The sequence below is a fragment of the Taudactylus pleione genome, unplaced genomic scaffold (assembly GCF_031769625.1).
Source record: "Taudactylus pleione unplaced genomic scaffold, aTauple2 ptg000142l, whole genome shotgun sequence".
Taxonomy (NCBI): Eukaryota; Metazoa; Chordata; class Amphibia; order Anura; family Myobatrachidae; genus Taudactylus; species Taudactylus pleione.
In genome coordinates this window covers 1,350,144-1,362,168 of record NW_028284544.1, presented here as the reverse complement: position 1 = coordinate 1,362,168, position 12,025 = coordinate 1,350,144, and the positions used below count along the sequence as shown (strand labels likewise).

Below are 12,025 nucleotides of genomic sequence, written 5' to 3'. Positions count from 1 at the left end.
TAGCCCGCTGATAATGCTGCTTTGCACAAGCTACAGCCTTTATGTGTAGTACTGTAGCTCTACTGCCACCTAGTGTTTTAAATGGACAAAAACAACATATTTGAAATGGTGTTTAACCGAACCACTGAGCTCACAGCTGCTATTGTGTACAAATCAAACAAAGTCATGGGCACAAATATAATTTGGACAATATAAAATACCTATGTTCTTCACTCTATTCATTAAGTCTTCCACTAAGCTTAGTTTAAACCAGTAAGTAGGACACTTGCAACAAAAACATTTGCATTTTTAAACGAGTTCCCTACATTTTGTTGAATCTCAAAGCTCTATGCTTGACAGACAAATATTGTCACTTAAAAAAAAATGAAAGAAAAAGTAAAAATACAAATGATTCCACTGCGCTGGTTTAACTACAGGTTAATATGGCTGTCATTTACCATGAAAGACACGGAGCCTTCTTAATTCAATAAAAAAAATATATACATTTATTACATTATTAAAGTAACATTAAAATATACCTGTAATTCAAATACATCAAAATAGAAAAGTCTCAATAAGTCACTCCACTAGGCGGGTGTGAGGGGTGTCACCAGTGTCGGACTGGGGCATGAAGGGCCCACCAGGTAAATGCAACGGAAGGGGCCCACTAGAAGGGACTGGCAAGCCATTTCGTAGGTGTGATCATCAACTGGAGTAGTGTGGCCTGATATCTTTAGGAAATTAAACATGAAAAAAAAATGAATGGAGGCCAGTTTGTTTCACAGATCTAACATTACAGAATGTGTACAACAATGGCGGAGAGGGAAGGGAGGAGATGTGGCCGGATTACTGGCAACCAGGAGAAGGATTAGTAGGCGTTGTGGTGGATCTAGAGGGGAGGTGTCCCTGTCGAGCAATCAGAGCACCTTTTCCCGGCAGAGTAGTGCCTATGCCACAGACATTGGAGGCCGTGGCAAGTGTGTCGGTGGAAAATGTATGGGTATGGGGTGTATTATGGTATAAGTAGGATGGTGAAGGGTGGCAGAATGTGTCATAAGAAATAGAGGGCCTGATTCAGAGCCGCTCGTAAGCGGCCGCTCGTTCGCTCTGAGCGATGTTCGCACAACTACGCATGCGTATGGGTCGTAATGCGCATGCGCAAACCAGTCATTGCGGTCGGAAATCATGCGCTCGCAAAACAGCGAGGGGCTGCTAATTTGATTGACAGAATGTACCATTTGTGGGTGGTAACAGGGGAAGGTGCTTGAAAACGGGGGAGTGGAGATCCGAATGCAGGCGTGCCAAACGGTCAAAAGGGCGTTTAATGGGAGTGCATAATTAGTAAAGGAGCGTCATCGACCACGTCACTTGGTTGTCTTTTAGCCTGAACTGCTCGCAGTGATAGCGGGAAGTAAATCCTACCACAAGCACTGCGAGCAGTTCAAATGCCTTTCGATGTTCCCGATTAATCTAATAAATACCGGAGATGACGTGTGTTGCGAACGGCAAAGGGGCGTCTCTATACAAAATAGCAAGCGCATTTTTCGTTCGCTCGCTCAGACATAGAGGAATCAACAAACCTCAAAGAGTAAGTACTCAATTTAAATAGCCGGCCCCTTTTTTGGAACGACCGTCCGCAAATAGCATCCGGCTCTGAATCAGACCCAGAGTACCGGAATGGATTAAGGTAGAAGTGAGTGGAAAATATGTAGGTTGGAAGAGAAGGGAAGGTGTAGAGGGAGCAATGTTCTCTTACTGGCATCCCTAATATATTTCTACCAACAGTGTATGTCCCCAAAATATAATAGTATTACCAAAACAGCAATTAAATCCAATAGTTTGTGTCAGAAAGAATTCCACAGTGTAATCTAAGGCATCTTCATGTGAAGGGAAACAGACTGTATTTTTTCTTACCAACCACGTAAATTGAACTTAGGCATTTCATACTGAGTGCTGTGCCCCCAACAACAACAACTACTAACATTGGCTTAATTGAAGGCGTTTTCTATGCCCTTCAGTCCGCTGGGTACGGCTGAGGCTCCTTGGATCCTCCTCCTTGTTGTCTACCTCCTCGGACCTCACTACTGGAGCATGACTTCATTGCTGATTCCATGTGTGTGTTCTGGAATGAAACCCGGCTCAGTGACTGCTCACAGACACAAGTAACCACATGCCCACTCAGGTAACCTCACCAGCGCACAGACAGAGGCACAGGCAAGCCCATGCCTGTACAGATAGTGGCACTGGAAAACCCATGCCCATTCAGATAGTGGCACTGGAAAACCCATACCCATACAGATAATGGCATAGGAAAACTCATGCCCATACAGATAGTGGCACAGGAAAACCCATGCCCATAAAGATAGTGGCACAGGAAAACCCATGCCTGTACAGAAAGTGGCACTGGAGAACCCGTGCCCATACAGATAGTGGCACTGGAAAACCAATGCCCATACAGATAGTGGCACAGCAAAACCGATGCCCATACAGATAGTGGCACAGGAAAGCCTATGGCCATAGACGGGGCACAGGTAACCTCATGCCCACATTTGCATGAGCACATTGCACAAGTAAACACAATGCACTACTGTACAGGAAGCTGATAAACCCAGAGTGACACAGCCACCTCTCCATTCTAGTCTGAGGAGTAAATTTACTAAAGTGAGTTTTTAGAAGTGAGTTTTAAAAGTGATGTTGCCCATAGCAACCAATCAGATTCTAGCTATTATCTTCTAGAAGGTGCTAGTTAAGTAGAATCTGATTGGTTGCTATGGGCAACATCACTTTTAAAACTCACTTCTAATAACTCTCACTTTAGTAAATTTACCCCTGAGAAGCAAGGTATAAAGGATGTAAATGGTGACAGTTCTCTTTTCATCTAATACAGGCAACCAGTAACTTGCATTATAACAATATACAAATTTCTTTAAAAGCATGGAGATGGGCCGTCATTATTATTATTTTGTGTTTCCAATTTCTGTTATACCAGGTTGTGGTGTGGATGGAATGACTGCTCCAGCAAAAGGGCACAGTCTTAATGAATGAGGGCTGTCACAGCACACACACACACACATGTAACCTCAGCACATTGGCATACACACAACCATGTAATCCCAGCACACATGCGCATACAGAATCTCAGCACATACGCAGAGTCCCAAACAGAGGCACACAGAGTTCCAGCAAACATCATGTAGTTTCAGCACACATACATAGAACACACATGCAGTCTCAGTACACATACATAGAACACACATGCAGTCTCAGCACACATGCATACAACACACATGCAGTCTCAGCACACATGCATACACTCTCAGCACACATACAGTAGATATACACACATGCAGTCTCAGCACACATACATAGAACACACATGCAGTCTCAGCACACATGCATACAGCATAGTCTCAGCACACATAGATAGAACACACATGCAGTCTCAGCACACATACATAGAACACACATGCAGTCTCAGCACACATACATAGAACACACATGTAAACAGTCTCAGCACACATACATAGAACACACATGCTGTCTCAGCACACACATAGATATACACACATGCTGTCTCAGCACACACATAGATATACACACATGCAGTCTCAGCACACCCATAGATATACACACATGCAGTGTCAGCACACATACATAGAACACACATGCAGTCTCAGCACACATAGATAGAACACACATGCAGTCTCAGCACACATACATAGAACACACATGCAGTCTCAGCACACATACATAGAACACACATGCTGTCTCAGCACACATACATAGATATACACACATGCTGTCTCAGCACACACATAGATATACACACATGCAGTCTCAGCACACACATAGATATACACACATGCTGTCTCAGCACACCCATAGATATACACACATGCTGTCTCAGCACACCCATAGATATACACACATGCAGTGTCAGCACACACAGACACACATGCAGTCTCAGCACACAGACAGTATATATATATATATATATATATATATATATATATATATATACACGGTATATAGAGACACACATGCAGTCTAAGCACATATAAAGCCTCAACACATTCATACACACACATGACTGTAAAGAAGGAAGATAGCAATGGGCCAGCCAGTATCTTTGTGTGGAGGGCAGCATGCACTGAACAGCAAGCTATTTAGCCTGAGCAGTTTGAAGCCACCCTTACTTGGCAATTAATGTAGTCTGTCCTGCTACAGCTCTTCTTTCCTCCAGCGATGTCTGTGTGCAGGGGATGTAGGAGGCCAGATGGGAGGAGCCTGGTGCATAGTGAGAGAGTAGTGTACTCCTGTCTATGCTGCCCCATGCTGCTGGTCCCTGCTCCTGCCGTGACAACACCCGGCGGCAACCTTTGCATCATCCAGCAGCAGGGGCTGTTGGGAGTTGTAGTCCCTTCCCACTGTGACAGGCCACTTCATACGGAATCACCTCCTGCTTGCATAGCAGCAGGCTATAGTATAGGACTTTGTCGGTTACCTAAGATAGGCTCCGCCCTCCAGCGATACTGGGCGTGGCTAGAAACAGCGGGGCCCACCGGGGATTTCCCCGACTCCCCGCTGGGCCAGTACGACCCTGGGTGTCACCCTCCGAAGGGATGACACCAAAATGCTGGCTCCCCAGCACTGTGATGTTGTTGCATACCCAGTCCCAACATGACCCTCTCCAGGAGGGACACAATGCTCTGGTCCTGCACTTCCCTGGCAATTTATGATTGGTGGCGGCTCCAGAGGTGGGGCTGCGGCACAGTCCAAAATTCAAATAGGGGAGTCACACCAACTGCCAGTGAGTCCCAGCCAGTGATGTTGGCAGTGTGTGAAATGACATTTGGTGTGTCTCCCCTATTTGAATTTTGAACTGTGCTGCAGCCCCGCCTCTTACCAGGGAAGTCCAGGACCAGAGCATTGTGTCCCTCATGGAGTGGGTCATGTTGGGAGGTATGTTATTGTGCAGCACCTGGGCTCCAGGTCACTGTGAAGGAGCTGTGTGGGAAGAGTCTCTGGTGCACGCCCCCAAAGTGATGAAACCAGGGGTGTGCAGCGAGGCCACGCCCCACCCAGTGAGGCCATGCCCCCTTTTGGGATGCACATGCCATATGCAGGTGGACTATATTATACACACTAGGCGTCATCGACCAAAGTGACACCACTGGGGGTATATTTACTAAAGTGAGAGTTTTTAGAAGTGGAGATGTTGCCCATAGCAACCAATCAGATTCTAGCTATTATCTTCTAGAAGGTGCTACTTAAATGTTAAGTAGAATCTGATTGGTTGCTATGGGCAACATCTGCACTTTTAAAAACGCTCACTTTAGTAAATATACACCCTGGCCTCAAAAAGTATAGATAGTATCCTGCTATTTAAAGATAAGGTTAGCTGCTAATATTAGTAGCACAATTGCTAACTTTATTTAAAACCACTCTGGGACTACTCGACTACGATAGGGGGGCGTGGTGCCACATTCTCGCCCCCTGGTGGTGTTTAAAATTGGAGGCATTTTACAGCTGGTGGCAGGGACAGAGTGACACAACTTAATACAAATCACTTCATTTAACTACCTGACTGCCCAGTTTGGAAGCGGGTAGCCCTGGGAGACTGGTCAACTCTGTTGGGAGGCTGGGCTCTCCCTGATCTTCAAGGAGCATTGACAATTATGAGTTGCAAAAACAAAGGATATCACACAGGGAACTTTGTTTTGGACTGATTCTTAGTTGAACATCAACCAAAAAAGAGCAAATATCTGTTCAACTTGGTAAAACCATGCTGCACTGCAGGTGGGGCAGATGTAAAATGTGCAGAGAGATTTAGATTTGGGAGGGCTGTGTCCAATATTAAATCTAAACTGCAGTGTAAAAATTAAGCTGCCCAACATGTGTCGGCTACATGCAAAACCAGCCAGTATTTACCCTGCATGCAAAAATAATAATAACCCCTTGCATTGCAACATGGTTTACTCCAGATACAAAGGGGTTGTAGTCTGAAACCCGACGGTCTAAATGCCGACCGTCAGCTTCCAGACTGCTTTATCCCGACTAGGGACGAATGACAGGCGTCTAAATCTAGACGCCTGTCATTTGCCCGACGTCTGGAGACCAGCGCCTGGCACCCCGATTGAGCGGATGCCGGGCTCCGCAGCCGACAGCCACGGGTGGGGGTTAGGTTTAGGGCTCCCGGGGGGACTTAGGGTTAGGCACCCCCGGGGAGGTTAGGGTTAGGCTAGGGGGAGGGAGGGTTAGGCACCCCCGGGGGGAGGTTAGGGTTAGGCACCCCCCCAGGGGACTTAGGTTTAGGCAGCGGGGAAGGGGGGGTTAGGTTTAGGCACTTAGAGGGGGGGTTAGGGTTAGGCACAGTGGGGAGGTTAGGGTTAGGCACCCCTAAGGAGGGTTAGGGGGGTTAGGTTAAGTTAGTAAATACTTACCTGTAGGACGATCGTGATTTCCTCCTTTGTCAGGCAGCCGCTGTCGGGAATTGCGGCCGGCGGTAATACATATCACACCCATACAAAGTTACCCGCTTTTTTGTTAAGCTCCCAAGTCTGAATCAGACCCTTTGGGGCATATTCAATTAGGTGCGAGAATAGCAAAAATCCCACACCTGCTGTGTTTTTCCTGCAGGTGCGGGATTTTGGTTATTCAATTAGGTGCAGGGTTTTTCATTTTTTGAGTGCCGGGAGGTTGTTTTGAGCACCTCCAGAGCACGACCAATTGTTTTTAAAATCCATATATTTAGGAAAAGTAGTCAGGAAATGCTCTGGGACCCCGGCAGCATCCCTCCTAAAGACTAATTAAGCAATGGGAAGTTTCCATTTATTAAATACTCACCTTCCAAAGTGGTGTCTTCTCCCTCCAGCATCAGGACCTGGTCTCCTGCAGCAGCAGTGTGTATGTTGTGTAATACTTCTTTTCCACCAAAAACCCAGGTCCGACCTGGGTTTTTGGACATGGTTCCAACCCTGGTCAGACCCAGGTCAGACCCATTTACACTGCACCTTTGATCTGGATTACTCCCAGGTCAGCCCTGTTCACACTGAACTCAGGTCTGCCCTCCTAAACCTCTGAGGTCATAAAGGAGGTGAATGCTCGACAACCACCAATCCGCTCATTTTAGGCATGATCCAGGTCAGATAACCTGGGTTGCACCGTTTACACTGCACCATTACCTGGGTCCATATTGGGGCCAACCCTAGTAGCTACCTGGGTTGGATTGCAGGGTCACTTGACCCAGGTTATGTTTCAGGGACCCTTTTACACTGAGCTGCGACCTGGGTAGACCCAGCAAAAATCCAGGTTTTTGCTCTGGTGTAAAAGGGGTATTAGTGTGTGTAGTGATGTGTGATTGTGTTGTGATGTGTGAGTGTAAGTGTGTTTGAGTGTCTGTGTGACCCCCATGTGTGTGTCAGCCCCCTGGCCTCCCAGCAGCCCCCTCAACTCCCAGCAGCCCACTCCCCAGTGCAAAGATGGAGGGGAGATGATCGGGAGTCGTGGAGATCAACGGAGACCAGCGGACCAGTAAGGTGGTTTTTATTTTTATTTTTTCTTACACTGCTGGATTTTCAGCACTGAATTTTTTTTTTATTGAATACAGCGGGTATTGAGAGCGCACAAACCCACGGTATTCCACAATTAGGCGTGAGTGATTTTTTGCAGAGAAAACCTCGCTCCCAATTGTATATGCCCCTTTGAGGTTAAATTTAACTTTAGAAGCTTGGACCATGGTGTTTTAATTTAAAAAAATGGACAGGAAAAAAAACAGCAAATTTTGAGATTAACAGCAGTCAGCAGGAGTCAGTCACAGCAGGCAGTCAGTGAGCAGCAGTCAGTCACAGCAGTCAACAGGAGTCAGTCACAGCAGTCAGCAGGAGTCAGTCAGTGAGCAGAAGTCAGTCAAAGCAGTCAGCAGGAGTCAGTCACAGCAGGCAGTCAGTGAGCAGCAGTCAGTCACAGCAGTCAGCAGGAGTCAGTCACAGCAGGCAGTCAGTGAGCAGCAGTCAGTCACAGCAGTCAACAGGAGTCAGTCACAGCAGTCAGCAGGAGTCAGTCAGTGAGCAGAAGTCAGTCAAAGCAGTCAGCAGGAGTCAGTCACAGCAGGCAGTCAGTGAGCAGCAGTCAGTCACAGCAGTCAGCAGGAGTCAGTCACAGCAGGCAGTCAGTGAGCAGCAGTCAGTCACAGCAGTCAGCAGGAGTCAGTCACAGCAGGCAGTCAGTGAGCAGCAGTCAGTCACAGCAGTCAGCAGGAGTTAGTCACAGCAGTCAGCAGGAGTCAGTCACAGCAGTCAGCAGGAGTCAGTCACAGCAGGCAGTCAGTGAGCAGCAGTCAGTCAGCTAGTTAGTCAGTCACAGCAGTAATCAGTCACAGAAGTCAGATCAGTGAGCAGCAGTCAGTCATAGCCATCAGTCATATTAGTTGCAGCTGTTAGTCACAGCAGTCAGCCAGTCAGTGACAGCAGTCATTCACAGCAGTCAGTCACATGAGTCACAACTGTCAGGCAGTCACAGCAGTCAGTAACATGAGTCACAACTGTCAGGCAGTCACCGCAGTCAGTCACATTAGTCACAACTGTCAAGCAGTCACCGCAGTCAGTCACATGAGTCACAACTGTCAGGCAGCCACAGCAGTCAGTAACATTAGTCACAACTGTCAGGCAGTCACAGCAGTCAGTAACATTAGTCACAACTGTCAGGCAGTCACAGCAGTCAGTAACATTAGTCACAACTGTCAGGCAGTCACAGCAGTCAGTAACATTAGTCACAACTGTCAGGCAGTCACAGCAGTCAGTAACGTTAGTCACAACTGTCAGGCAGTCACAGCAGTCACAACTGTCAGGCAGTCACAGCAGTCAGTAACATTAGTCACAACTGTCAGGTAGTCACAGCAGTCAGTAACATTAGTCACAACTGTCAGGCAGTCACAGCAGTCAGTAACATTAGTCACAACTGTCAGGCAGTCACAGCAGTCAGTAACATTAGTCACAACTGTCAGGCAGTCAAAGCAGTCAGTAACATTAGTCACAGCTGTCAGGCAGTCACCGCAGTCAGTAACATTAGTCACAACTGTCAGGCAGTCACAGCAGTCAGTAACATTAGTCACAACTGTCAGGCAGTCACAGCAGTCAGTAACATTAGTCACAGCTGTCAGGCAGTCACAGCAGTCAGTAACATGAGTCACAACTGTCAGGCAGTCACCGCAGTCAGTAACATGAGTCACAACTGTCAGGCAGTCACAGCAGTCAGTAACATTAGTCACAGCTGTCAGGCAGTCACCGCAGTCAGTAACATGAGTCATAACTGTCAGGCAGTCACCGCAGTCAGTAACATGAGTCACAACTGTCAGGCAGTCACCGAAGTCAGTAACATTAGTCACAACTGTCAGGCAGTCACAGCAGTCAGTAACATTAGTCACAAGTGTCAGGCAGTCACAGCAGTCAGTAACATTAGTCACAGCAATCAGTTATTTGGAATCCTGAAGAAAATCTTGAGAGTCAAAGGTGCTCATTACTGAAGCTCATGTAACAGCACCCACAGTATATTGTGGAAGAGAAAACATCCCAGACAATTAGTAAATTGTGACTGTGAGGAAAGGTGTGAAGACAGAGAGCTGGAGCCACGATCCAGATGCCACAGCCAGGCAGGATAAATGTAAACAACAGAGCGGAGGGAGCAAGGATGGAGGGAGGCTTCACAGTTCCTGTCTAGTCTCTGATGGCCACTTCTTGCTCGCTGCCTGACCTACCACCTGACTGCTGCTTCCTGGGTGCTGTGTGGCTACAACAGTAGGAACAGATGAGATCTCCACAGAATAAATGCAGCAGGCACTGGCACTTATAATGCATGTTGCCCTCAACCTAGAAACATTTAAGTCTTTACAATGTTATCTTCTGCTGTTAAGAAAACCAAGGATGACATCTATTAACAAGGGAGGGAGGTGGGGGGGGGGGTATGGAAGGGAACCAAGATGAGTCTTTACCCCCCTGAGACAGAAAGCCTAGATTCACCGCTGTGTAAATGTATGTGTGAGTTCAGCAGCTGCTGTAGTTTGGAGACGCAGCGACCTGTACATTGAAGGTGAAGAAACCAGATGAGCTGCAAAAGAATGCTAGAGTGCTTGGGACTTGTAGTGCCACAGAATTACAGTACCTGCAGTGCCAAGTTGCCAGAAGGATCTGGTGTAATCTACGGATTGGTGAGAGAAAAATATTTTACTTGCTACTCACCAGCATCCGATACTAATCTCAGACATTAGTGCTACTTACTTTATATAACAGCGCTGCAATACACACTTCACTATGAGCCCCAACTCTGCACACAGATGCAATAAAGTGACCCAGGTTACTACCGTTAGAGCCACTCCAAAGGGACTGACACATTTGGACCAGTGTTCTGAACAGTGTTTATTTAGTACAAGGAACCATACATTATGTAAGGTTATATTATTTGAGTTGAATAGTACTAGTATTATTGTCCCACTAAGTGGAAGCTTGATAGTTCATTTGTATTTGAGGTGAGGACAAGGACATAATATTTATGGTAGGATGTAACAAAAAGTAAAATGCCATTTTTGGAGGTTTATCGCAATACATATGAATCCCCATATGTATTAAAAGGATCCCAAGGACCTATGAGGCTGCATTGTGCCCACATGTATCAAGCTCCTAAAAGTGTAACTTTACGGAGCTTGTGCCCGCTAGCTAGTGCCATCACGATGTGGCATTGGCTATACAATCTACTAGACTTCTTTTCACAAAATTTTCAGGAGAAAGTTCCGAATGGTTGTGTATAGACATTTCGGGTACCGGGTCCAATACCTGGAAGTCTATGCATTGTGGAATATATATATATTTTGGAAGAGTCCTGGTAAGTAGGTAGTCCAACAAATTAGCAATATAAAATGTAGGTATGCAGTCAAATAGGGGGGGGAGTTGATCATAATTTATTTGGAATGATTAATACATCTCCCCATTAGTGTGAAGTGTTATTTTATAAGTAATATATATTTTTACAGAAGAAATAACAAAATATATTTATTGTAATATAATTTGTGCTTCTGATTCATTAGTTATAAAGTGAAAGTAAAATTAGGTTGTATACAGTCATTTACTGTGCCTGAGGTGATGGGAACCCTTGCTTCTCTGTGGTGGTGTGGAAAAATGTACATTGCAGTTGAGGAGAAGAAATCAAGGTAAGGTGAGTTGTCCTTCATCCCAATCAGGTAACCCAGGACTTGTGAATAGATCCTTAATCACACAGAACCACTGTCGCCCTCCCCTTCCCCATTCTCTTCATACACAGTACTACATGATGGGAATATAAGTAATATTTTAACAGTGTTATCTTGACAAGTCTTGAGAAGAGCACTGGGACAAGACAAGGTTAGTGTATTACAAAAAGTTATTTTAAGTGTGCTGTTGTATATTACAAAACAAAATAAATACATTGTTTTGTGGATCAATGATATTCTGAGCAGTGAGTTTAACATACAGAGCATGTGTGGAAAGATAATACACAGAGCATGTGTGCAATTCTAAATTACAGACCATTACAAAATACTCAGCGCATGAGAAATGAGAAAATCTGAGCATGCAAGAAATTAAAAAATACTATCAGTGGAATTCTAAGATACCAGACGTGTGGAATGATGACATCCTGAGTTTGTGCGGAATGATAAAATACTGAACATTAGTGGAGCATGGAAGAAATGTAAAAATGAAGCCTAGAGAACCGACGCAGAGGTGCTGACACTTCCTTAGGACATTCCAGGCACTCCGCTTCTTCCTGATCCTGGCGGCCCCCCCCCCTTGTGACATTATGACATCACAACTGGGCACATTATGAACCTGTTACTTCACTGCCCCAGTTACTTGCCATTGGTGACTGTTGGAGATGAATACTGACGGAAGATAAATAAATTTTCCTACTCCTCTCACATACATGCCATATAGCATCGTAACACGACACGTATAGCTAATTATGTCAACATCATACTGCAATATACATCCCATGCTAGTATACAGCACTATGGACCTGA

General features: G+C 45.7%; 1 long non-coding RNA gene across 1 annotated transcript; it reads right to left on the bottom strand.

Annotated features, from left to right (window-relative positions):
- Positions 1-524: 524 nt before the first annotated feature.
- LOC148522704 (uncharacterized) lies at positions 525-4,424 on the bottom strand. Its single transcript, XR_015878518.1, has 3 exons — positions 4,176-4,424; positions 1,962-2,101; positions 525-710 (listed from the first exon to the last, which is right to left on the bottom strand). It is a non-coding gene; the product is annotated as an uncharacterized LOC148522704 (long non-coding RNA).
- Between the last annotated feature and the right edge of the window lie 7,601 nt (positions 4,425-12,025).